This window comes from Athene cunicularia (genome assembly GCF_003259725.1).
Source record: "Athene cunicularia isolate RWA chromosome 5 unlocalized genomic scaffold, athCun1 chr5_part3, whole genome shotgun sequence".
Taxonomy (NCBI): Eukaryota; Metazoa; Chordata; class Aves; order Strigiformes; family Strigidae; genus Athene; species Athene cunicularia.
The window spans coordinates 6,078,197-6,104,668 of record NW_020799103.1 but is presented as its reverse complement, the minus strand read 5'-3'; the positions used below and the strand labels follow the sequence as shown (position 1 = coordinate 6,104,668).

Sequence of the window (26,472 nt, the reverse complement as noted above, 5' to 3'; positions counted from 1 at the left end):
ACACACATAAAAATATTCACTACCTAGTCTAATCTCACTTTTAGGACTCCTGTAATGAACAGAGACACAGAGAAGGGCTTTTTTATCTCACTTGTAAGCTGCCGTCCATCCCTGAGATCTCTTTCTTTTTGCTCATACAGAGGGATACTTTATAATAGGGTTATTATTTCTGTCATGTTTTATATCAGTTGTATAATAATGCTTTATATGTCAGTCCAACAGTGTGGTCTGTGTGGCTTGGATTTTACGGGGAGCTGAAGGCTCTGAAATTGTGTGGGTTTGCAAAAGGTTTCAACACCCAGCCTCTCGTGGGCTCTGGCGACAGTTAGAGACCTTTTCAGTATTCCATATGATTAAACGGCTACACTGAGAAAAGGAGAGTGAAATGCATCCCTGCTTCGGTACATACATTAACTTCAAGAAATGCATACAATTTCAGGAGGATGGGACTTAGTGAAGAGCTTATGCTAGTGGGAGAATTTCCCAGCGTTAGAACTGCTCAGTTTTTGGCCCATTCACCTGACACACTTGCCTGAGGAAACATCAGAAGAGACTTATATCTGACCCGCTATGTATGGCAATGGATATGTCTCCTATAATTATGTTATTGTAACCACCAAGATATTCATGTACATTACATAATGCTCTTTTGATAGTTTTCTCTGCTGGGGAGGGGACCCTATCAATATTTCTAACCTGTTCATGAATAATTCCACTTTTCTCCCTCTCTATTAGCAGACAACGTTTCAAAAATTTGCAAGTCTACCTAGTTAGTTAAGTGCTAATGCTCTACCTCTGATTAAAGTTTTTTTCAGGAGGCATTTTGTAATTTTTTTACTTCCATGCCCTTATGATCTTACTTACAAATAGTTACACGCATTGAGTAACTGTCTAGAATAATTTGAATTAGGCACTAGAAAGCAAAAAAGTCTTGCTGCTTTAAAATTTTCATTTAGATTGCTTTCTGATTGTAAACAACCCCTTGAAGACAGAGCACTGTAATATATACCATCCTATTATTTTTTCATATAGCTTAAGAAAGGTTCTTTTAAGTCTTACTAAGAGATACACATACAATAGCTATAGGTTACTAAGAAGCATCTTGAAGTTAGTGATTGAGAAATTAATTCACTGATGCAAAATAGAGGAATTTGGAGATAACCAGGTCGCAAACTTCACCCCCACTGTATCTCCAAAACCTGCACTTTTACCACAGCACAACGCATACATTTCACTTCAACTTCAGACTGTTACTGGCTGCTGGGTTTTATGGCAAAACTTTTTCAGTAAAAGTTGGCACTTGAAAATTTTTCCAATTTAACTGGGAAATTTGCTGTTTCTCTATAAATAGGTATGACTTTAGTAGCAGGAGTATAATCTTGCTTGCCAATATTTCACAACCGTTCAGCATTCGGATACTAAAATTAAAAGAAAGCAACGATAAAGAAAACACATCCCAATTTCCACATTCATTTCATCCTTGCTCCCTACTGAGAGCAGATGTGCCAGTAATGGCAGTGTTTTCTACATGATGATAAGTATTAGTAGCTCATAATGAGCTAAATGCCATTGCCAGAGAGTTGTCATCTAAATTTTTTTTCCCCCAACCATTTTATTTATTCTAAGTGAATGGTGTAGTTTGGCCAGATTCAGAGTTTATTTGAACAGCAGAAGAGTTTTATCTGCCCAGCCTCTCTCCTGTACTGTGACCAGACTTAATGTGCATGCTCACCACAGTCAGCCTTCAAATGTCCGGTGCTTTCTAGAAAGTGTCAGGGGTATTGTGCAGGCAGGGACTCTATTGCATGAGATGCCATACGCAGAAAGCATGTCTCTGTCATCTCCCGTACTGCCCCAGGGAAAGCAAACACCCTGAAAATGGGCTGAAACTACCATGAGAGATGTTTTTTGTCAGAACAAGTTATTATGGCTCATGCCAGGCAATTCTACAGTAGTCACCGAAGACTTCTAGACATGATTGCTTGTTCTGGCAGCAGCAACTTTTTCAGCTGTCATCACTCCTTGACGTTCAGAGGCATGTTTCTGTTCTGTGCCTGGGTATACATGGACAAATATTAACGTGAATTGGAGATACCAGTCTCAAATGGGAACAGCAGGGGAAAAGCTCCCAGGAATAGACTCCGGGGAAGGATTCTTACTAAGCTTCTCCCTAAGGGACTTTTAGGGAAGAAAATGGGGATGACCTCTTTGTCACATACATTATCTCAGTGGGAATTCTTACTGTAGAGCATTTAAAATAAGGGTGAACCTCAAGCAAAATCTCAGAACTGTGCTCCTCAAAAGAAGTGCTTTTCTACATTATTAGATGATTTGCCAACCTGGAAAATGTAAAAGGTCAGTTGCCTTGTCTGATAACTTTCTGTTATTACTTTTTCTCAGCAAATAGAAAGGAATATTAGCTTTATTCATTTTAACCACCAGACTTCCAGATCCAACTACCATCTCAAATGACAGCATTTACTGATGATTATTTTTCTTCTTAGGACTGGTAAAAGGGATAAAAATAAACATTTGGGGTTTTTTTGTTTGTTTGTTTGTTTTTTTTTATTTTATTTTATTTTATAGAGGATGTTCTGGTTTATTTTGTTAAGAAACTTTTTGTAGGAGAAATTCCCGTATTGCAAGGATTTTTATTTCGAACACTAACAGATTTTTGATAAAACCTGAAGTTGAACGGTCTCATTTTCCAATTATGAACCTGTATTATGAAGGCAAGGGGAACACTTGGGTGGCAACGGATTTTACTCTTCATTAGTCACATCCCCTGTTTCGCCTAACAAACCATATTCTCAGTAATCTAATTTACCTAATTGTTCTTGGTCTGTTTATTTCCATCCTGATGCAATCATAAAGAGGAGGAAGTTAACAAAAATATTGTTGTTACCTTCCACTTAGCAGGAAAGATTTGGCTCGCTTAACGGCACTTTTTACTATGCTGTGTTCCACAAGATCTGAAATTCTTGCTCTTTCTGTATTTGAAATTACTGTATTGAAAAATGCAGAGATTGAGATCCTAATCATGCAACCAGTGATTAATTGTAATTGGACTGGTATTTGAAATCTAGGCCCTATGGCACTCATATGCACACTTTAAATGTATAAAGAGGTGTTCATAACATTCACCCTAAGTATATGGGATTTCTGTTTACAAGCTATTCCATTTATAACAATTGAATATCTGTGCCTTTTGCTTTCAGCCATCATCAAGACCAATCAATACGTCCTGTAGAGCAATTTCAATAGGATTTTCTTTCCTGTGTAAAAAATACATCTATTTCTTCATGTGATCAGTTTACAATGGTTCAGTCGCAGTGATGGCATCTGTATTATGTGCACTGTGCTGGTAAGTATCAGGTGTAAAGAGTATGCAGCTCATATAATGACATTTAGAGGAACATGAACTTTCTGCCTATGCTTTTGTGAGCAACAGGGACAGTGGGACTGAGGGCACCCGCAGCGAGTTTGCTGATGACAGCAAGCTGTGTGGTGCGGTCCACACGCTGGAGGGAAGGGATGTGCCATCCAGAGGGACATCCTAGTTAGTTCTATCAGCTGCAGAGTTACCACAGATAATGTGACAGACATGATACATCTGATAGTATGACAAAACATCTGGAAACTGCTGTGTCTCCTTAGAGCCCTCACCAGGAAATGAGATTCTGTATGGGCACTGGTTTTAAATCTGCCTTCTGTCTGTAATGAAAATGTTTTCCCTTACCTCTTTCACATGTTGAACGTATTGTGAACAACAACCTCTCATAACTTCCCATTACAAATGCAGTTTATTTATTTGTCTTATAAATATCAAGGGCATGACAGGTTTTGAAAGGCCATTGGTTTTATCCAGTGGAAACAATAACACCATTCTCCTAAATTTTCTTAGTCAGCAGAACTAATCCTGGGGGCATTTAGATTTTTTTTTTCCCCTGAGGTCTAGAAGTTAGTGATCAGTCCTGCAAAGAGACAAAACCTTTTTGTTTCTACAATATAAGCTGCATGTAGATGCCAGAACAACAACAGAAAATATTAGAAAGAGCTATAATATATACTTGTAAAGTACTATATAATAGAAAAAAAAAATTACATTCATTAATGGATACAAAGAAACCTTCATAATTTTGTACCAAGTGAACTTTCATATTTACAGTTTGTGACCCCAGGGCGTTTTATGTAAATGATAGTTTTCAAGCACTTGATGTTTATTCTTCAAAAAAATGTCTGTTTTCTTCTTTTAAATGCAGCCTGTATAGTAAGGCTAGGAATCAAATTAGTCTATAACCACAGACTGTAGAACGTTAGTTTTCTTTTGTTAGATTGACTTTTGGATCATCATCTTATTCACCTCTCAAATATTTATTTAAATGAAAAATAAAACTGGACAAGGTACATAATATAATTTGACAGACACTTCTTCAAGAGGGTATGGAAGAAAGAAAAACATTTTAGTAGTGTATGAGCATTTTCGGTTTATTTATTATTTAATATATTTAAGAATTTTGCTCCAGTATCCTACTTCTGGAGGTGAAAAACTTCTCTTAAGAGGTAAGTTAAAAAGTTGCCCTTTTTTTTTTGACAGATATTCATGCCATTATAAATTAGGGGCAGTTTGAGCTGTCTATGCAGTTTTAATGAGAATCCACCAGATGGCATAGGAAAAAGAATCTCATTAATAGAACTTTGTGAATGGTGCTATTTTGGGCTTCCTGGCTTATTTAGTCAAAAAGTCTTGTTTTGAGGCAAAAATTTTCTTCCTTGCCTTATTAAAATGCTGAAAAATCAAATAAGCATTTTCTCTATTCCTGGGTATTCCTGAGAGGCAAATGGGGGCACGGGACAGATGAGAAGATGAGAAATATTAAGTAGTGTTCCAAAACCTCTTTCGTCCTTTTTCAAAATGTCTTTTTTTTTTTTTTTTTTTTTTTTTTTCTCATCACCAATGTAATTATGTCCAAACAGCATTTAAGCACGTGACTAGCTTTAAATACTGAGCATCTCCAGTGTAAAGCTCATGGTTAAGAGCACTGTTGAACTATGGACCCAAACGATAAATTCTTTAGACTAGGAAGCCAGTAAATATTCTCTTAGGTTTAAGTCATAGATGATGGTCAGAAAAAGGCTCTGCAGGCTCTGCACACTCATTAACACTTGAGATTATTGTATTACCTTCAAGACAGATGTAGACTCTTAATATTGAACTGGCATCCTTTCAACGTAGCTATGGAAAAGTCTTAACAAAATTCTCAGTAGAAACACCCCTATTGATCTTCTATCACTATATTCAGTAAGTTCAGGAAGAAGTGCAAGTGAATAAAATTCTGCCTCTTTTTTTTCTCTTCACTTTTAATAACTCTTTTAACAAGTTGGATTGTTTTTCTTTTTTTTTGGCTGGAGCTTAGAAAGGCTTATGAAAATGAATAGCAGTAAGCTAAATCAGTACAGTAGCCTGAGGAAGATATTAATTTTTAATGCATTAATTTATCCCTATAGAAGTCAAATTTAATTGTTTCCAAGTTCACTCTACATCATTTTTATTGAGGCTAAAATAGAGTCAAGATTTAAATGCATCACTTCGGGTTCATCTGTAATTAACCCAAAATATTATACTTAAAACCACATCTTGGAGTCATTACTCAAAGCTTCATTGTCCTAAACCTAAAGTCAGGCAAAAACTCCTGTTGAGTTTACATGAAATACTATCAAATGTTAATGCTTAGACCAAATTTCTTTGAATTCAACCAGAGAGTATTGGCCATTCAGGCCACGTTTACATTCCCAAGTAGTGAAGCACAATAGCGGGACATCTGCGGAGCAAAACAGTTGGTGCTGATGACTCAAAATGAACTAACTCTATACTTTGGGACTTTTCTGTAGAGTAGCTGTAGCTTGGTTCTGTGCACATTGGGGCTTTTGGTAGATAAACTGTCATTAATTAGCTTCTATGGTACATCTTCCACTTCAGCTTAATTTTCAGTTAACAAAGCTAACAAACACTCACTAAGTGAGAACAAACAGATTTTGTCCAGAGGTTTGCTCTAGACCTGATCTAAAATGCTAGTGTGAACACACCCTGTCATTTCAGAGGACGTTTGTTTTGAGTAACCAATACCGACAGATTTTTCTCCTTATCTGCCTTCCGGTGATTTTCAAACTTTCCAAAAGGAAATTAGAACCACCCACAGGTGTGTTCTCTCTCACCTCTGAGTTCTTGAGAATATTTTTCTGATTTAAAATTTGATGAAATACTAACGATTTCATACAGTTTCATCCCACAGACATTTTCCTAAATTTTAAATAAGAAACGTCAACAGTTTCCAGGCTTTCTCATACTCTCTTGTTGTGTTTACCTCAGAAGGAGATGTAAATTACAGTTAAGGAACTTAGATGGAAATCTCAATGCATTTTCCAGTTTACTCATCATGTGTTCAATATAAACAGTCATAGTCATCTATTCTGAAGAAATACAGTCCCAAGTTTTGACCACCCTCAAGGTGGAAAGTTTGTTTTCCCTATGTTTGTTTTGCTATGCTTAATCAGAATATCCCATGTTTCACTATCTGAGTCTGAGAAGAACTCATCTTCTTTAAATCCTCCTATTACATAGCTGCAGCCAGCAGTGAGATTTTTTTTTCCCCACCATTAATCATCTCTTACTTGGGCTGAGTGAGCCCAGCACTCTCATCCCTCCCCGTCCAACACGTGTTCCAGATCCTCCACCTTCTTGGTGACCTTCTGCTGGACTCACTCCAGTATGCCAATATCTTTCTTGGGGAGCCCAAAACTGGACACAGAGCTCCAGATGGTGGTGGTCATCTCAGTTCCAAAAACATTGCCTTTGCTTGAGGTGTTATAAGGAGTATAGAAAACCTCTGAGGTGAGCCATGTGCAGCTTTCAGTCTGACGACATCTTTACACTGGGTATTCCAGGAGAAGTCAGTGAGAATTTGTTTATGATCTCAAGCAGCCAGGAGCAACTAGAGATTGTTTCCTCAAGGTCTGCTGGAGACTTTTCTCCAGCTGTTCCAAGAAGCTCCACCAGCCTTTGTTAAACTGTTAAGGAGCAGATCTTGCAATGATATTATCAAGATTTTTACTTTTACAGAAAAGATGGAGCTTGGATGAACATGCAAGTTACAAGATAAACAAAACTAAAGAAAATTACAACTACAAGAAGTCATCAGACAAAGGCCATTATATGGATTATCTCGGAGTCTGAAATAAGTCTTTGGGTTCAAAGAGGGCACTCATGGATATTGCACTTCAAGTTTTATATAGCTGTGAGGACTTTCAACTGACATAAATTATTATTTATTGATTGTATTTGGTTATCAACAAACCCAACAGCAAGTGTGGATGTGTCACATGGCATATATAGTACAGTCTCTGCCCCTGATTTCTTAAAATCTAAATTACTGAAGAAGATGGGATGTGGAAGAGGTGAGTGGGCTTGCATTGCAGGATCAGTGCCAAACTCTGGAAATAAAGCTGGTTTTGTGGTGTTTGTCCAAAAGCCATTATGTGTACATTATACTGGCTTCAATTAAAGCAGGTTTGACTTGAATGTTGGAAAGTCTTTCTCCTACTCTTACCTTAACTCTGTCAGGGGTAGAATGAGAGCATGAAATCAAAAAGCCTACTCAGTTCTGTTAGGCACATAACAGCATAACAGCTGTTGCGGTGTTGTGAACTCTTCTAGATAAAAAGCCAAATTTAGGCTGACTTTTAGTCCTTAAAGCAGGAGAACAGTAGCAATATAAACTGACAACAGGAAAATAGGCCCACAGCAGTAATAGATAATCCTGTCATCTGAATGCTTATATTATAGCACAGATCAAGCAGGAGAATTGTCTTCTATTATTTTTTCGATTGTTAGTTCCAGGTAGAAAAACATGTCATGAGATAATCAGGACACTGAACATTTTATCTTACTATAAAAATAAATTGTAAGGAATTATTATCAGGTGTTCCACCGGATAAATATATAAATACATTCTCTTTTCAAACAACGGGAGTTGTGCAAATGTACCTGATAGAATAGCATCACTCTCTTCATCGGTAACACCTGAGGAAGGTGTCAGCCCATATAGACAGATAAAACCATGTTGAAATAAAAGAATTAATGTGTTGCAGTCCAATGGATATAACTCTCAGATCAAGACAGACTTTTGTCTTCGTTGTGTTAGCCATTTTTTAAGATTTTCAACATTTTCTCCCAATTCTGGATGGGATAAAAATATAAAACATTGAAAAAATGCTGAAATGAGAAAATAACTTTCTTGTTATTTTGCTATCCATGCAGCAAATTTCAAACTTAGACTGGCTGCTGAATGTCTCAAAATCAACTTTCTGCTTTGAGCAGTCGGAAGATACATAAAAGAATTAAAACATGGGTTTGTATTCTGGGAATCCACGGCAGTTCAGCAGTGCTTAATGTATTGGGTTTGGTTTTAACCAAATACAGTAATAGAGAAAACTGCTGATAATACAAGCAGAACTCTGGCTTATCACAGAGAGAAAGCTCATGACTGTTGAACCTAAGAAGCTGTTAATATCAAACAACAAAACTTGCGTCCACACTTTGATTCTTAGTTCTCAGCTCTAATTTATGACAGTTCAAATTTTTATGTCATAGGATCATTTTTTGTTGTTTCCTTCAGGCACCTTTCCCAAAAAATTAATCAGGAAGTTAAACGTCTTTCTCCAATGGAATGCTTCAATAAATTAAAAATTGTCCTGTTCCGTTATTAACAACTTTTAAATGGCACAAATCCTGGAGTTCAACGTCATTTATCTGTGAAGAGAAATGCAGCATGTTGAAAGTTGACATGATAAATAAATCTTTATTTCAGTTTCTAGCATATAAGAGCAATGAAAGAACCATGTACTGTGGCAACGAGAATAATCTTTGGTTGAGCTGTCTGTCTCCCAACAGTTCTTAAAGCATCAAATGGATTTCTTCCACAACGCATGACTAATAGTCAACACCTACGGAGCAACTTTATATTCTGGGACAAATCTATATTTGTTTGTCTCGCTCGAACTAAAAAATACATTAAGAAGTTCCTTTTTTACTTCCTTCTACCTACCACCATTAGCAAAAAAATTAAGGTTGTCTACTGAGATTATTTTTTTTCTGAGACAACAGAGTGACTCATGCTTGGATTTGGTTTATGATAAGAACCATGCTAAAATTTCATTCAAAATCGTTACATAAATGATTAGGATAGATTTTTTTTTTTCTTCCAGTTTTGCTAAAGAAGACTGATTCTGATATTGAACTGATTCTGATATGGATTCTCAGAAAAAAAAAATTAAAATCTTGTTTCTAGTCTTAAGAAGCCAGTTGACAAATGCAATGGACCAAATTCTGCTTTCCTTTCACTTTGCCATTTTTCTATAATTTTGTTAACATCAGAATACTTCCCATCTTAATTTTAAAACTTGATTTTAAAATGCAGTTATAAGAAAACTAGGCAAATTTTTTCATAAGTTAACATCCCTTTTTTTAAAAAAATGCGCTTATTCTTTTTGTCTCATGTAATTTAGTATTCAAATCAAATGTTAGATTATAGGTTTGGGTTTTTTTTCTAATTTAAAGAGATATTTTCAGAAGTCTCTGCTTCAAGTAGTTAACAGTGAACATCTGTGAACAACTGTGTTTGCCTCTTCTCTTATGTAAACTTTTTCTTCAGTCTTTCACTGCAGGGGATAATGCCCTGAGGTATAGTAATTTCTGTAGTTCTTTTCAGCTCTTCCCAGTGTATCCAGTTCTTATAAGAGGGTTCATGTCTGAGGCTACTTTGTCAAAGCATGCTGTTTCTTTTTCTCTTTTCATACAGTAACTCCTGGCTTCAGAAACTGATGGCAGATTGAAGCTAGTCACTACTGTAAATCTACATGAGCAAGTATATTAAGTCTATTTTTTATACTGAAAAAAAATGGTGAATCCCTGTGTGGATATAAACACAATAGTTTTGCACTAATTTCAGTATATTTAAAACAATTCCAGCAGAGTTAAGCAAATAAATGTCTTTTTCCTCATGTGACACTGATTTTCATTCTGGGAGATTTTTGATTATTTTTTTAAAGAATGCTGCTTTAGGGGAATATTTCAACCATTATATTATCTGATTTCTTTTGTCATCACACACCTGCTGAGTACCAGGACACTTGAAAATCACATTTATAATTTTCTAATTCTCTGTTTCTTTTTCTTTCAGTTTTGTATGAGCAGTAGTTATCAGCATGTGCTTACTAAAGTGTCCTCAGGATTACTCTCTTTTCCGTATAAAGCAAGCAAAACTTTAGTTTGAAGAATTACTCAACGGTCTTGTAAATGAATGAATTTTGCTTCCTTAAATAGCACCTTAATTTTAGCTTTATTCTGGTTTCAGTGCTTTTCACACCATCAGTACTTTCAGCTTTCTACTGCAGCTGTTAACAGCCCTTCATTTTTGAGGTTGCCCTGAGTAAAACTGCAGCTGTATTTGTAAACTATTTGTATTCATAGAAAAAAGGGTGTTCTGAATTTTTAGTTACAAGTACCTGAAAACTTTGCTAGAAACAGAGTTGACAGGAGCATAGGAAAGTTTAAACATGAAAACTGTGGGCATCCAGGCAACATGACAAGCAATTTCAAGATATCCCCAAGATCTGTTTCTGCTTTGTAACTTGAAGAAGAAAGCAGGCGTATCAGTGGATCTGGAGACCTGAGCACATTTCAGAGAGCCTGAGCACCAGAGCATGGTGTGTCTTCCCTGCTAACGTTCACACACATCCTAGTCTGCATACAGACATCCTACAATGGATCATGCATAGCTGGTTACTTTAAGAAGTGGCACCTTATCAAGAGTGTATTCTGATTACATGCTATAAATTGTTTAAAACACTACTTTTCCTGAAGTTTCTAGTAAATTAGCACGAAATCACTAGCTTTAGGACACAGCAGCAGAAGACTGTGCTTTTGTAATGTTCTTTTTATAGGGGTAGAGATCTTACCTGCATCCCTGCACTGTTTTGATGTTTGGGGTTTTTTTTCTACTCTGATCAATGACAGGACTCAGTTCATGTCAAAACTAATAAAAATTATTGTTTTCATTTAGTAAAATTGTTTTATTCCTAATTAAAGAGCTCTGTGGCCTCCTGTGTCACCATAGCCGTTAGTAACTACTGTGAAAAAAAAATCTATTTTCTTAATCTATGCGGTATCATTTAATCAGGTGATCCTGGGTAATTTTCTAATGATTCAATGATTTAATTTTTATGGTAACATCCAGTTTTAGAGAGGACAGATAATTACTGTGAAAACACAGAGGATTTCTGAGAGTCTAGGAACTCAGTTTTGGTAGAATGGAAAACTGCAAGGTACTAATTGGTCTACTCACCTCCCTGAGTGTGCAGACAATTTCTTAAATACCTCTGACAACTTGCCGCTGATTTGCAAAAATGATACATTAGCCTTAAAGGTAAAAATACCGTCTTTTAAAGAGATATTTTGTTTATAAGGTTAAGTAAAATAAAATACAAATTTTAAAATTAAAAAATATAAGTATATTTTGTATAACCAAATCTGTTATCTAGTGAGAAGGACTTCTCTGTGATAAATCCATTTGTCATAGGAGCTCATAAAAAAGAATCCGAATACCTGTGAATAAATAAAAACATACATTCCATACACTAAAGCATACCTGGCCTCTTTCTCTGACAAATATTTTCATTAAGGAAATCTGTAGACATGATGTCTCCAGCACCAGTCCAGTTTTTGGCACAGTCCCCAGAGAGAGAGAGAGAGATGCTCTGTGGTTGGAATTTATTAATTTTGTTGTTGAGTGGTGCAAAGTAGGCAGAGAGAAAAATTCATCCTTTGCTTAACACAAAAATGTGCAGCAACTGTTAAAGAACTTATTCCCTTTCTTATAGTTTGGGCACCTGAGTTTGCTCTGTCATCTCAAAAGCCAATCACCCATAATACAAGGCAGTGTTGATTCTTTGCTTAGTTCATTCTTAATGAAGTAACAGAAATATAACTTCTATGGAAATCAATAGAGTTTGCTATCACTGGACCTCAGTAAGAGTTGGATTGTGTGCCTAGCTGTTTTAGTAATAAGAATGACTACTTGCTTATGAAAACCACAGCATGTTCTTAAAATAAAAAAAGAGAAATGTCACAGTTCAAGGTAATTGAGTGTAAGCGAATCTCTTATTGAATGAGAAATTTATAAGCTTTGACTGGATACAAAAATCTCTCTGCTCTGTCATGCTGCAGAGTATATGAATTTTGGTATCAGTTTCACTGTGAAACAACTGCACAGCCTGTGATTGAGTAATTATAAACTCTCCGTTTCTTTTTGTTATTTTAGCATGTTACTTATTTCAAGGAAAGAAGGACAGGAAAATAAAAGGAGGATGAATATAAATAGTTATTGTAAGTAGGAAGTATGAAGCACAGTATTATGAAGAGCAGGCATACTAAAGATGTTAATCTAAATTTCAAGCTCAAGGACAATTTCCAATTTTCAAGGTCGATAAGATCATACATTCTCAAATCCCCACTTATATGAATAACATCATTCTTTTGCTTAGTTAGTTACCCTGGAATTTTCAAAATAATTAATGATTTGATTTTGGCAATCATAGTTGTTTTTAAATAAATACAGTTTCTGTAAATGGCTTATTTTTGAATGACTTATCAAAATCCCCACCCACAGAAATCTGCTGTTACATTATTAAACTGTTTTTGATATTTATTCTCATCTCACTGTCCATCAAACAAACAAGTAAAAAAGCTCAAATGGATCAGCACATGGTCCATCTAGTCCAGTAGTAAGTCTCCAGCAGTGGAAATAGGACAGAGGATATTCAGTGCACAAGCGAGGTCATTTTTTGTGCTCCATTCCCCTCATCCTTTCACAGCAATTTTTACATTACGGGTGTTCCCTTGAATATCCAGATTATTTTAACATCCATTTCGGAACATGTTGCCCAAGAATTTGTTTAATCCCTTTTTCAATTCCCTGACACTGTCTGTCTTGGCATCCTCCTGTGACAGCAAGATCCAGACATTCACTACTCACTGGTAAAATACTCATGCTTTTATCTATCTTAAACCAAAATATGTAACTGAGCACATGCCAGCACGATGTGCTGTATGTTTTTCAAGCAAGAAACTCATGCTTCTATTGAGAACCAGAGCTTTTTAATCCCTTCAAGCTTCTGGACCACTGCATCATGTCAGGGTTCACTAGTTTCTTATCATGAGTAAAAAGATAACAACAGGCTTGAGACCAGTATGAGCTGAGAGCGAAGACTCATCGTACCTCTGTAATATGTAGGAAGTCTGCATAAATCATCCTGCTACTGCCACACCTTCAGCAATGAGTATATGGCTAGAAGTGCCCCTTTCAGGCAAGACTGCCTCTGAATTCCCAGAGATGGCACACTTTCACATTGTCTATGCTTCAAATCCTGCAGACTTGGCATGAATTGTTAATAATATGTTAAGTAGTCTTAAGGAGCTTCTTTTGCTCCGTTAACTTTTCCCCAATTAACTTTCAAGTTAGGGAAACTTGCTTTGACCCTTAGGAATACTCATAAAGTTTCTCCATGTCTCATTTCAGGTCCTTAAATTCTAAAATTTAGGACCTTAAGTTCTTTTTAGATCCTTAAATTCTTAAAAACTTAGCCTTAGGCTCTTAAGAAAGTCATGGGACTGGGAGCTGACCTTATAATGCATTGATTCTGTCTGGTTTAGTTATTGCAGCAGTAGTAGCAGTGCTGGATCAGAAATCATGTTACAGAAGCACTGCAGAGATGGTATTTCAACTCAGGGTGACATCGTACTTATGTTCGGAAAAAAAAACCCCAAACAAAACAACAACCCAAGAAAAACCAGCAGCATTCATTTACATGATTATATAACCAAGTATATATTACATCAACACAAGCACATTTTTATCAGCAAATATATATCTGAGTCTTGTAGGATCAAATCCAGGTACTTCTGAAACTAAAGGCACTTTTGCTCTTGACTTCAGTAGGAAGTGAGTTTGCTGCAAAACATGTTTGCTTTCACGAGACAACTAAAATCTTTAAATTGGTTTATTGTAACACACGTTTGTGTCCTACAGAAATGTTTGCTCCTGACAAATTTTTCACCCCTGTTCCTACATGGGTGCCCAGGAGATCTATCAGCTGTTGCTGCAGCAGTGGTGAATTGGGTCCCAGGAGAGCAGGCTTAGATCAGACACTGTATCCTCGTTGAGCAAATGTTAGTGAATCTTTATTAAATATCTTAAAATATCTTGAAGATCTTCATTGTTTTCTTCTAGGTGACGACATAATTGTAATATTTCCAATGGGTTAAGCTGGGTTTTTGGCTTTTGCCTGAATGCATATTATAGTTTATTTTTACAGAAGATTGTTTAACAGTCTTCTAATCCTGAGTTGCTCTACACCTATGCACTGTGAACAGTACTGTAGGTCATGGTGTTTCTTATTTTGTAAATAAACCATGAGATTTGCTGCCCTCATGGGAAGCAGTACCTTGCTACGGGCAGCACAGCAGTGGTGCAAGCTGCACCTCTCCCATTTTTGAGACCTTTAAAATCCTGGTGGAGAACAGGACCTGAAGCCTGATCCCACCAGGAGCAGAAGAGTTCAGCTCTGGGTGACACAGGATGCTTAAGCATATCATTAGCTTATTCCACTTCAGTAGATCTGAGTAAATTACTGTGACTCTTCATGTGTTTAAAGTTAAATATGTGTAAAGCACTTTGCTGCCATCAGGAGTGAACTGCTAACGGAGCCCCTAATCCTTCAGCAGCAGAAATGCCATCTGCTGGAAAGGGCGCCCCCAGGCCTGGAGATTTAAATGGTACAGCATTCAACAGATTTTTCCCTCCTTAATTAAATTCACTTAAATATTGTTTCTCGTTTCAGTATAATAATAAATCAGATTACGCTCCGAGGAACTGGGGATGTGCCTTCTAGAGCCTGAAGTGATGCAGGTAATGCTCCTGTTAGGGAAAGGCAGGTGAGGAAGGGGGTGAGCATTCCCTGCACTGGGCTGCTGTGTGAACTGCTTCCCAGGTGACCATTTCTGCTGCTGCTTGGCTGGTCCTATCCATCTGCTCCCCTGGGAGCAGCATTTTCTGTCCTTGCCGATGGGAGATGTCACCTCTGAGAGACTGGTGCCAGAAATCCAGCACCAAGCATGTGGCAAGGATGCCTCAGCGGCCTGGTGTGTACCAGCCAGGTTGACAGGAATAAACCTTCAATATACTACTAGAATAATAGTATTTGACAGGTAGTGGAAACCTACCGATACCATTGCGACCATATAATCGCTAATGTTCTTTTAAAGTATATTCTTATTTACAAAAATATGACTCCAGCGAGGCCTGCTGGGCTGCCCGCCGTGGCGAGGAGGGAGCTCTGGCCCCTGGGCTGCTGGCAGTGATTTTGATTCGTGGAAAAGAAGACTCTACAACTCGAATAGAGTTTAAAGCAGGGATGTTTACTCCGGCCGGGGTGCAAGGGAATTTCTCCACAAAGCCTGCACACCCACCGCACATTTTACCAAAACTTACAGAGTGTAGATATCCATATTCACTGGGTTACATAACACAAACATACGCATGAGTAGGGCTGGGTTAGTTAGCATGGTGTCAGCAGTTGATGTTCTCTTTGCACCTGCCTGTCGTCTTCGGAGGTCTTTGGGAGGAAGGCTCGTAGTCTTTCTCGCCCTGTTTTTTTTCCACGGAGCATGCGCAGATTCTCTTGACCAATTTCTCGAATGACAAAAGTGGTTTTCGGGCGGTTTATTTTTCTATCTTGGCTAAGAAAACCAACAGAACTTCTACCATTCGTCTATGACTATCTCTACTCATTAGCAAAATTCCGACTAGTTAGTGTCAGCCACCTGTTTCTCAAGGACAGAGCATAATATTTTGCTGAACATTGTAGCCCCTGGTAGATTTTCACAGTAAACTGTTTTGTTTTGATGAATACCGTAGTCCTTGGGTAAAATTTCACAGAACGGTCTGAGCAAGCAGGATTCTTAACAATATTAAAAAACACTATAAGTTGTTAAACAGTTTTCTGTAAGTAAATAAGGAAATAAATCTTAAAACAAGTAATCATTTCCCTGTATCAGTTCCCCTCCCCGGGGCGGACCGGCCGCCAGGAGCGGCATGGCGGGGGGCTGGCGTCCGCGGGCGGGTTTTGGGCCCTCCCTGGGCTGGAGCTGAGGCTTTCCCAGCCCGGGCTGCAGCCAGCGCCACACCTGGGGCACACTTCCCATCAGCTTGAAATGGCGGACAGGAATTCTCTTGCTGTTTGTGAGTCAAAAGTGGGAGCTTTGCGGGTGAGAGGGGTGGGCCGCCCGCCTCGTTTTCCTCACCTCCTGTCCCCGCCACGGCCCAGGGAAGGCACGAGTGGGCGGTGATTTGGAGGTGATACAGAGAAATAACCATTTTTCTTGCAAATTATTTACTTACAGCAACATACGATGATTTCTGAACGTTGTTTAAGAATCCTGCTTGTCCAGACTTGTTTTGTGGATTCAGTGTAGCTCACCAGATAGCTTGGGGATTGGCTCTGGTAAGAAAGTAGCAGGTAGCCCGGGGGTATGAATTCAAAGCACAGCTCGCCGATAGCAGAAGCAAAGCCCTGAATGGGCACTTAGGCAAACTTCAACTTGAACAAAAGGACTCAGAGATGGTTTCTAGAGAGGATGATCTTGCCGATTTAAGAAGGAGACGTCTGGACTCTGCTTAACAGCGCATAGGACACTGTGCAGATCGCGCTACTTCACCCCTTGAAGAATTATAATAATCACAGCTATTCCCCGAACTAATTGTAATAACCCAGCCCTTCCTGATGAATTTGTTTATTTTGGTGTAATAAATATTTAGCTACTTGCCAGAGACGGTGTGCAGACTGTGGAAAAAGCCCCTTGCAGCCCGGCCGGAATAAACATGCCTGCTTTATAACTGTCTTGAGTTGTAGACTTTGTTTCTGCACATCATAAACGTCTAAGAAGTTTTACTGGTTTTTTTTTGGAAATAAGGCTGGGAAGGTGAGGAAGAAGTGATGGGGAAGCTGGTTTAGAACATAAAATGCGTGAGTCTGATCCTGTGGCCGTGTTCTTAAGGACAAACAGCAAGGCCCACAAAGGGCTTTGTGAGCCTGAGCGGTGGGAGTGAGCCCAGGGTGCTTGGCCTCCGTTTGAGGACAGACTTTTCCTGAGGTGAGGAAAACACCCTGCCTCACAGAGCTTGTTGAACGAAACCTGTGTAAAATGTGCATGTATGGGTCAGAAGTGTTTTTGTTGAGTGAGAAAGTGGAGTCAGGGACTCCTAGCAGTAAGAAGAGATGTATTAAAACTCTGGTTAAAATCCTTAAAGAGTTAAGGGCTAGTCACAAGGTGTAAATTGTACTTTCCTCAAAAAGGAAACGTTGTTGGCTTAGAAGCCAGAGGATTTTTCATAAAAAATGCTGTTCTAAGCTACAACTGTGTTGTGTTGGGAATGAGCCAGGTAGTGTTTTCTTCTTGATAGTTACGTGTTTGGTGTTTTTCTACAAGAAACAAAAATATTCTCCTGCTTCTGCAAGTGGAGAGAGAAGCACTAGTTCAGCTCTTCAGAATACTGAAAACTTCCATGACAAACTAGTTCAAAAACATCCGTACTCAGCTATGTAAGAACATAAAAACTTTAATACGGTTGGGTGTAGATAAGGAACAGTACTGAATGGAAGAAAAATGCTTGTGACTAAGATGAGACATACACATTCATCCTGACTCTCTTTCTACTTGTTTGGGTACCATTGCAGGTTAAGTGGGCGGAATTTAGCTGCTGTTTAAATGTGAAGAGAGTTTCATACATTTATAATGAAAGCAGGGAGTGTTTGAACTATGTGATGAAGCATCATTTATAAACAGTGTATGCTTTTCCCATCAGCAGCTGTCTTCAGTGTCAAAAACATCAGCAAGACCAAACAATAACAATGGATTTAACAATGTAAAAACTGAAGGGCTCATGCAGTATTTTCATAGTGAAAGGAAGCTGAATTCAGCTCTCTATGCTCAGATATTCAGTCAGGTTTTATGTTAGGGAGGGAGGAGACTAGAAAATGTAGTTAATGCAGAGGTAAGTGCAGAGGAAAACTTGCCAATGTACAGAAACCAAGCTACAGAAACGTTTGGGAATTTTCAAAGAATGCCATAGGAAGTAGACTAAAAGTAGGCCACCCCTATAGCTATCTGTCAGGTGAAAAGATTTAGCAAGCATGAGAATTTGGGCCAGTTTGTAATATACTGCTGTAAATTGGCCTAAGATTAAGGAACTCCCTTTCTTTATATCAGCTGCAACAGTGAACCGTTGAAGTTTTGCTTAAGTGCTTAAGCTGTTTTTCCCCAAGTTTTTCTTCTTGTGCTCTGCAGCATGTATCATTACAACGTATTACAGGCTATCCTGACTTTAGAGGGAGTAAATGAAGTAGATGGTTAATTTTCAGAGATTGTAATTTTTTTTTTTTTTCTAAAACACAGCTCTTCTATGACGCCACCCCACCCAGCTCCCTCCCCTCCAAAAAGAACCCCAAATAAATGTAGTGGAGAATATAGAGCTGTATATATTTCTTATTAGTGTCCGGTGTTCAGATGTTCTGACATTATAATGCCGAACACAAAGAAACAAAATAAAATATGAATATAAACCACCATACTTAGTTTATACAAACTAGCATAGAAGTAAAATTTTCGTTTTGAACCAAAAAGCATATTGTGAAATTTGTTACAATTTTGCTTAAATAAATTTGATTGTTTTTATAAACTTGTAATTGCAGAATTCAGCTAACCAAGCAAATGATGGTGTATTTTGCTAGTGCACTTCTAAAATTATGACTGTGGTCCTGTCTTTAACATCTGCAGGTCACATTTGGAGAGGTGTTGTAGCTTCTATTCAGGGTTCCAGCTATTAGCTCTGTCACTCTCCATATAATCCCATTGGGTCTGTCCGCAAGCACCCTGCAGCATTGAAGACTAAGTTTTGCTGCTGTAAAAGAAAAAATAATATTATAAAAAAAAAATGGTGTGAATTTTTGGTGAGCTATGCAAACAACTTGGGACTTGCTTGTATTAAAATAATTGCTTTACATTTATATGGCACTTGAACCTAAATTTCCGAGTTCTGAATAATAGAGGAGAAAAAGATTTAGTGCAGTCTAACAACTGAAGAAATAACACCAATGAAGAAATCCGTTTATCAACTACTCCTACACACAATAAATAAAGGCTGTGAAAGCAAACAACTGTGTCAAGCAGTCCTAGTTGAATGGGCTACTGCCTTTCTCAAAGATATCCTACAGAGAAGGCTGCTTTTACAGCTTGCCTTAAGTAAAGCTTAATTGCCTCAGTTAGAGTCCACTCCTGTTTGAGGTGGAAAACCATTGACGTGCCTGTTCCTAGTGTAGACTGCTTATTAGCTGGATGGATGTTTGGGAAGGGAAGAAGTTTAAGGTGTTTTGTGTCTTCTGCAAAACCGGCTCACGGGTTCTGGTGCCCATTATTTGCTTCTCTAATGTACAGTATTAACAGAAAATCTGTCTATAAAGAGTGACTGCAGGCTTCTTGTGTCTTTCTCTGTACTTCAAATGAGATTTCCCCCCCCCCGCCCAGTCTCTCTAGATTTATCAGCAATACTGGGAAAGCTCCAACTAGCCAAGAGCAGGAGGTGGGGTAGAAAGAATTGCTGCTTAAGTTTTCTACAAAAGGACAGCAGAAAGTCTATTGTCGTTTTTGCCTCCCAATGGGGAAAGTAATACTTTAAACATAATTTTCTTTTGAAGTAATGGCATGAGATCGTGAGTATCTGGCGACCTAAAGCAATGTGAGGAAGGCAGGATTCAGAGGGTTACGTGGATATTTCAGTCCTCTGTGTTAGTATGGTTACTCTTCTTTAAAGAGCACAGGTAGGAGAATGTGGCAAGCATGAAACAGCCCTGGGAGTTGTTTCACCTGTTTTTAAAGGTAACTCAAGTCTGATTATGTGTCTATTAATTTAACAGTGCCCCCAAGTAGAGGATGTTGCAGGGACATAACCTAGCGGTCACAGTCAAGGCAGATCCAAAGTGAAGCTGCATCACAAAATATGTTCAGAAAGACTATCCTGGAGGCTTAAATCTAGTGCTTGTCCATAACGGTGACCTCTGAAAGCAGTTATATGTGATAATACCATGGTAGATGGCTGTAGCCATTCAGTGAAGCACTCTGCATCTATGATAGGGAACATCAAAGAGTTTCTTACAGCTTTCAAGGTCTTTGTAGAGCAGACGTGAATTTTCAGTCAGTCTGTTTAGTTTAATAATCCCAGCACATTTTTCACCTAATCATTCCTTGACTGGCTTTTAGCTCTGTTCAGCTAATTTAAACTGCTGCAGTTTAAGGGCACAGCCTTGTAGTCTCCATTAAATAAGGCGGCTGCTAGCTGAGGATCTGGAGTTAGCAGATACACTATCCTAATTAGCAAGTGAGCAAATTTATACAATCTAATCAACTCTATCTCGTCCGCTATTGCAGATGATCAACTCACTGTAAACAAACAACATTTTGGCAAATAGCTGTAGGCAGAAAAGGCATCAGGAGGGGGTGGTGGGGTGTGTGTGTATATATACATGTACCCAGTATTTGGGGGTGGGGGTGGCGTGTGTCAACTGTTCATGTGTGCTGATTTGACTTTGTGGCCAGCTGGTTAATACTTACATTACACCCTGTAGAATTTTTTTTAAGAAAGGTGATTTGTGAGCCATTATTTCAGTGCGGCTGTCATTAGTTTATAAAGTAATTTGCATGTGAAGCAGAGTCATGGCTGTAATTGCATCATATACTGGAATCAAAGTAGACTGCTTCAAAGTGCTGGGTCACTCATTTACTGTTTCTCTCTGTGCCATTTTTACTAAGTTTTTGTGTGATTTTTTATTTTTTTATTTTTTTTTTTTTTTAATTTTCGGACAAAGAAAAACCCTCCCTGAGAGTAGTTGAGTATGAAATCTTAAAACTGGGTTGGAACTAGGCAATCTTTAAAGTCCATTGCAACCCAAACCGTTCTATGAACATATGAGACAGACAAAACAAGGTCATACTCACTGAGGGTGTTTGAATGCAGCTTCAGGAAGACAAAACCCAGCATTACTTTCACTCCTCTCTGGAGAGCTACAATTTTTGCAGTTTAAACTTCCATTTTGGGGAACAATGAGCAGGAGCAGGTGTATGGCTTCATGAATCATCTTCTGTGTTACACAGAGCACTACATGTAGATTAGCATTACAATATAATTTATTTGAATTGGCTCACCAATGTGGGATTGAAGTCAGTGATATTTTGGTTGTGATGCTCATTCAGTGAGAATGTACATGTAGACCGTGGATGCTTTGTCCTGAAGGTACAAGATTTTTTTAACAAGCTAAAACACAACAGGTTGAGAGTAAGTCTTACACCACAAAAACCCTACACAATTAGTTTACCTAATAACCATTACCTAATAACCAACAAGTTCATCTTGATGAAAAGGAAGGCATGCTTTATTTTTCCCTAAGAGATGTGTAGGTCAAATGATAATTTTCTAATGAAAATATAATTTAAAAACTGTTAAATTATATTATGTTACTTGTTAAAAATCCAGGTTTTACAAGTAGCTTTACAACCCAAGTGTCTAAAGTGGTGTTGGCCTTTGAGCCAGCTGACATCTCAGCTGTGATAATGTCTTTTTTTTTTTTTTCACTGGTTGAGTATATTACCTCAACCTTTGATCTGTATTCTATATGTTTCTTGTGTCAGACTTCTTTAAAAGAATTAACCTACTCTGATTTACACTTGAGATTACAGCTGAGATTCTGGCCTTTGCCTTTTGGCATATAAATTATTAAGAAACCAGGATAAGGAAAGTGACTTCTGAGCAGCTCTACAAAAACTGTGGAATCTTGTTGGGGTTTTTTTTGTGATAGACATGGAAGATATTACATATATACTACTTTGGGTTTTTTTATATTTATATATATATATATATAAAGCAATCATTGATGGACACTTGGCTGTTTAGTGGCTTAGTATTTAAACGCTCTATTTCGGTACCTGGGATAGTTTTTTCAAGGCAGTGTCACTGAGCAGTAGATCTGAACGGGTAATCCAGTGACTAAATTACTCACATCACACAGCTAGTCAAAATATCCAAGAGGGAATTATTTTCTTAATTGCCTTGTGGCTTTCCTTCAGATGACTTTAGTCATGTGTTAGTTGCTGTTCATATCCTCTGCTCTGTGCTCAAAATTTATTTTTGGATGTTAAATTGCGTTTTGTCAAATGGCCCGTTATGACTGTTTAAAGGAATGACTGCCACCTCTTATTGTTATGACTGATGGACATCTTGGATTAGGTTTAGTTTAACAGTAGCAAATAATGAAGCACATCTTAAAAACTGTTGTTAAACCATTAAAAAAAAAATCTGAGCTATATGGTCAGACCCTATAAATAAATCCATTTGTGCCAGCTAAAGGTCTTGATCGTCACTTCAATAGTGGTGGGAAGGTAGCTGTAAGATGTATTTGTGTTATGTTTATGCCAATACAGTCAGGAAATAATGGGTAATACTTGTGTGTGTGTCCATTCATTGACCAGATAATGCATGCATCTCCTTGACCACTGCTTTGATTGGGCCTTGGCAAAACAATTGCCAGCTCTACTGTGTGAATCCCTTTTATATCGTGCAGGCCAGTTGTAGTGTGAATATGAAAGTGTATGAGCCTACTTTTATATCTTCTATCAGAATGACTCAAATTATAAAGGGAGAAAAGCTCGGCCAGTGTTATTTAACTGTTAAAAGTTGATCAGAGGCTTAAGAAAAGTGTGCTCTTCCAGTTTTGTGGGGAGATAAAACGACACGGGTCTGCTGCTGAACTGTGTTTTGCATCAGGTCTTTTGAAGTCTGTGGCCTCACTGAAGTAATAAAGCCCTTTTGCTAAAGCTGGGGCTGTCAGGATAGTGAACCCCCTCTTTCTCATCTCCTCAACTCTGGAACAGGTGGCAGCTGGGAGGAAACCTTTGGAGCTGGGACTCCAAAGGGACAGTGGTGGGCTCTTACCCTGCTCCTCCCTGGGAGAGCACATCTAAAAGCAGTTTGTGGCCAAACTGAGGGAGCTAGCAAGCTTTACCCTTTCCAAGTTGTTATGCTCCAAGACCCAACGTTCTGCTTAGGGTTAAAAGCAAAGCATGGGATATTGGTACATGGAGATGTAACAAAAAAAAAATATTCCCTGTAATAGAATAACTTTGTGTACACTACTTTTATATATGAGTAGGGGAAGCGTGTAAATTTTCCTGAAGACTTTTATGCAATACACCTCTTAGTGTTACTATAGGTTATCAAGTTACTTTGCAGCCAGGTGTTGTGTGGTTCTGAGGGTAAGTTCGGACCTTCTCAGATGCAGAGAAAGCACTGTGATGTTTGGATTGAATGGTTGTGTGCTCAGAGTGTCTTCCTCGCTATGCTTAAATCTGAGTTACTACTTGAATGCATGCTGGCATGGTAAAACCAGTCATGGCTGTGGCATGCTGTGTGTGCCCTATGGTACTTTATTTAGATCTTGTGAGTGAAATTATGTACTTGGCTAAAACATATTAAAAATGTTTTCTTCCCTTCAAGTGCCTGTTGTTCTAAAAGGAATTAAAACATTGAGTTTAAACACTTCCTCGGTGCTTAATGATACATTGAAATTACTGCTCATAATGCAGCACCTGTCCATTCCGGTTTGGGCTAGAGCTTATCGGGTACCCTTGTATTGCTATTGATTCTGCTATAAATCAAGGATAGCTTGGTTTTTGAGCAGTCTTTTTCTTTTTTCTTTCTTCTTCAGAAGGCAGATTTTTAATTCTCAGAATACCAGCATATAGAACCAAATCAGGGGTGAAAATCTTTGTTGTTATTATCAGGTTAGGAAATAAGAACATTACCATTTTTGGAACCTTTCTTAAGATGAAATATCAAAATAGACAGTTTCTGAGATACATCACTGCTTCAGTAAGAAATATTTTTCCAGAACACCATGATCAGACCATGTTTCCTTGAAAACTCTCATGAGAAGAAAACACAAACAACAACAAGCCCCATCAACAACCAGTTTTTAATTGGATATAAATCTGTAAGATGGTTTTGTGGTCAAAAGTCATGGTGTCTAATGCCGGCTAAGAAGGCAGCTCAAGATGCCTTCAAAGTAGTGTTGCATTTCATTTTGTCACCTAAATTAAATTTGCTAGGTATAGCATGCCTATGAAGATAACTGTACTCTGTAGTTTACAGCTTCTGCACATATCTTCTGGGTTTTATCTCAGAAAGCTGTGTTCGCCTGTGGCATGTCTGGAAAGCAGCAATGCTCCTACTTTCCTCTGAAGTTGCAACCAGGTATAGAGTTCTCCCTCGTTCCTTTTCCTGTAGGCATATAACAGTACATGACAGCACTACTGGTGCTGCTTAAAGGAAGCTCTGCTGGGGCTTATTGATGTAATTTCCATATAAACAGGATTAAGATATTTTTGTGGTATTTCAGTACTGAATGTGCTTTGCAAGTTGTGAGAATTTTTTCATAAAGCAGAACTCAGCAGAAAATTTATGACATGGGACTCAGGATGGTGCTAAGTAGAACTCTGCATATATTACAATCTTACTTGTAGAACAATTTATATGCGATCATGGGAAGGGAAGGATTTAATAGGATGTTTGCCATGGAGATTGTATCTTTACTAGGTACCTCCTTTGTTGCACCTGTTTTCAGGATCTTTGATCTGTAACTTGTTCCTGCTCTGTAGTTGCTTGTGTAGATAGCTTGTTAGGGTTAGTAGAATAAAGTGATATAATGAGAATGCTTTTCGTCTTTGATGCAATTTAAGCAGCAGAAATCTTTGCTTGTGTTTTTGACACCTCAAATTTTAATGGTTCTTGGCCTTAAAATTCTAGGATCATTTTTAATTCAGAAGAGGTAGTGCAATAATATTGGCACAAAAAGTTTGGGGTCATCAGAAATGAGCTATAGATTTTTAATTTTAATGGCTTTTGAGCACCTCTTGGCTGGGAGGCAGCTTAGGTTACTACAGAAAGAAAGATCTTGAATCTGGAAGAAATTCCGCAGCAAGAAAAGGGCACGTCAGTAGATAAGTAGATACCATCCACAAAGTTTATCATAAAGTTCATGTGACCACATATTGATATTGGATGGATGGTGGTGACTAGAACTGTTCATATTGAGAAATAACTGAAGACAACTGGAGTGTTAAGGAAGGAAAGTGAAAGCAATGGGAGGAAAGTGGGGAAAAACCTACTCCAGTTGGAGAGTGTGAGCTAAGGAACATCCCAGAAGATTGTACAATTTTTCCTGTACGCTGAAGACACATCACTTGAGCTATGATCATATTGGTGTTTATAAACAAAATGCATCTCTAAGTGTTTTTGCATTTAATACAAGTGGGGGTGCTGAAGGAATGTATAGAAGTGGCTTTGCAGAAAATTGGAATATTATTTTTCTAGATTGTGCTCCTTCAGCTTGCTTTTTTTTTTTTTTAATATGAAAGACCTGATAGGAGGCTGGGGAGCGCTTAATCAGGGACAGGATTTTTTTTCCCTGCTCTTGTTTCACGTTGTCTGAACGATGTATGAATATGTGAAATACCAGACCTGTAGTTTGCATAAAAGAAAGGGGAGTTCCTCAGTGGCAAAAATGTTTGCTTAGGCTTGAACAGCAGGGAGCTAAATCAGAATTGTAACATGCTAATTGGACAAGCTGGAAATTTCTGGGATTTGCAAGTAGGTCATTTGAAAATGCATGGGATGATAATTGAAGACAAATGAGCAATTTGGACACCGGGTGTTTTGAGTTTGATCAACAAAGGAGAGGAGACAAATATTTTTCTATTCAGAAAAAAAAGTTGCAAATGATAGGCATAGATGAAGTTTAATTGTGATGTGTCTTTAATCAAGATAACTTGCCTGCTGGGTAAAATAGTACTTGATGTTTATATTCTAAGAGTAATTCTAAAAGATTTTCTTTTGTTAAACCTTTGTGATAGCTGCATCCCTAAATACTATATTATTGACCAACCTGCATATAAACTGCTTTTGGTTTTAGACTACCCGCTGAAGAAATGCAAGCCACTTTCCTCATCCATTTGGTTATGTGGCTGTATAAACGGATTGATACTGAGTTGAAGATGTTTTTTTCACAAGAGTTCTTTCTTATTCTTAAAATCATGGCAGAACTGTCTTGCAGAACACCGCAGAAAACAATAGAACAACGCAGTCCTAAGAGGCTCATGTGCTCTTAACTTTTGGAAGGTTTGTTTCTTTATTCAAGTGGCTTTTAGACATCTTTGAGAGTATGGCTTCTGATAATTTTATTTTTGCGATAAAGTAA

The 26,472-nt window shown here is 37.9% G+C and overlaps 1 long non-coding RNA gene across 1 annotated transcript; it reads left to right on the top strand.

The window, feature by feature from the left end:
- Positions 1 to 577: 577 nt before the first annotated feature.
- On the top strand, positions 578 to 15,652 carry LOC113481370. The gene is made up of 3 exons (XR_003398666.1): positions 578 to 588; positions 11,993 to 11,997; positions 15,473 to 15,652. It is a non-coding gene; the product is annotated as an uncharacterized LOC113481370 (long non-coding RNA).
- The last annotated feature ends 10,820 nt before the right edge of the window (positions 15,653 to 26,472 follow it).